The 1,353-nt window shown below is 33.1% G+C and overlaps 1 non-coding gene across 1 annotated transcript; it reads left to right on the top strand.

Annotated features, from left to right (window-relative positions):
• Trnaa-ugc lies at positions 1-73 on the top strand. The gene has a single exon. It is a non-coding gene; the product is annotated as a tRNA-Ala (tRNA).
• Positions 74-1,353: the final 1,280 nt, after the last annotated feature.

The following is a 1,353-nucleotide window of genomic DNA, read 5'->3' as shown; positions in this document are numbered from 1 at the left end:
GACCTTGTAGCTCAGTTGGAAGAGCATTGGACTTGCAAACCAAAGGTTGCGGGTTCGTTTCCCACCATGGTCAAGCAAAATTTCCAGCTTGCCCAATTGGTGACTCAAAGTAGCAACATCACATATACATTTAATATACACACCTGAGTCTTTGCATTATCACTATCAATTTTTAAGACGCAGATATGGAAGGGACTAGATTGAGTTCCGAAATATCAACTGCTCGAACCGTCTTGACCTTGCAGCTCAGTTGGAAGAGCATTGGACTAGTGAAGCTAAGGTCGCGGGTTTGATTCCCACCGTGGGCAAGCTAATTTTTCAGCTTGCCCGGTTGGTGAATCGGGGTAGCAACATCACATATACACTTAATATTAAAGACAATTTTGAAAATTTCCGAAAATCGTCCATTTTTGCCAAATTGGTAAGGGCACCTTTTGGCCGATTTTGATGAATTTTTTAATTTTCAAAAAAAGTTTAAAAAAATCTTAACAGAAGAAAATGAACTAAAAAGGAAAAAAATTGGACAAGAGAAAAAATTAGGCACAAGAGAAAAAATTAAAACGAAAAAAAATTATTTGTCTTGGGCTACCAGACACAGACACAAAAAAAATTATGGGTAGAAAATTTGGACACAAGAAAAAAAATTGGGCTGGAAGAAAAAAAATTTGGACAAAAAAATTTAGATACAAGAAAAAATTATTTGTCTTGGGCTCCCTGTGTCGGCAATACACGTAGCCCAAGCCTAACAAAGTTGCCCAAGATTTTTTGACAGGAAGAAAAATTTGAAGATTAGAAAAAAATTTTAACACAAAAAAAATTAACAGAAGAAAATAAATTGACAAGAAAAAAATTTGGACACAAGAAAAAAAATTAGACACGAAAAAAATTGGACACAAGAGAAAAAGAATTAAAACGAGAAAAAATGATTTGTCTTGGGCTACCAGACAAAGACACAAAAAAAAATTATGGGTAGAAAATTTGGACACAAGAAAAAAATTTGGGCTGGAAGAAAAAAAATTTGGACAAAAAATTTGGACACAAGAAAAAATTATTTGTCTTGGGCTACCTGTGTCGGCAATACAGGGTAGCCCAAGCCTAACACAGTTGCCCAAGATTTTTTGACAGGTAGAAAAATTTGAAGATTAGAAAAAAAAATTTAACACAAAAAAAATTTAAAATTCGTCAATTTTTGCAAAATTGGTAAGGCTACCATTTGGCCCTTTACGATTTTGGTCGATTTTGATGAAATTTTCAATTTTTGAAAAACCAACCAAATATGCTCAAGAACGATAAAATTTGTCTTATTAAATATTTGAAGCCATTTTTAGCATATGAAGACATTTTTGAAAATTT

The sequence above is a fragment of the Dendronephthya gigantea genome, unplaced genomic scaffold (genome assembly GCF_004324835.1).
Source record: "Dendronephthya gigantea isolate DGI-Jeju-01 unplaced genomic scaffold, DenGig_1.0 000012F, whole genome shotgun sequence".
NCBI lineage: Eukaryota > Metazoa > Cnidaria > Anthozoa > Malacalcyonacea > Nephtheidae > Dendronephthya > Dendronephthya gigantea.
Note: the sequence above shows the minus strand (reverse complement) of the source record. Positions and strands in the feature narration are given on the sequence as shown.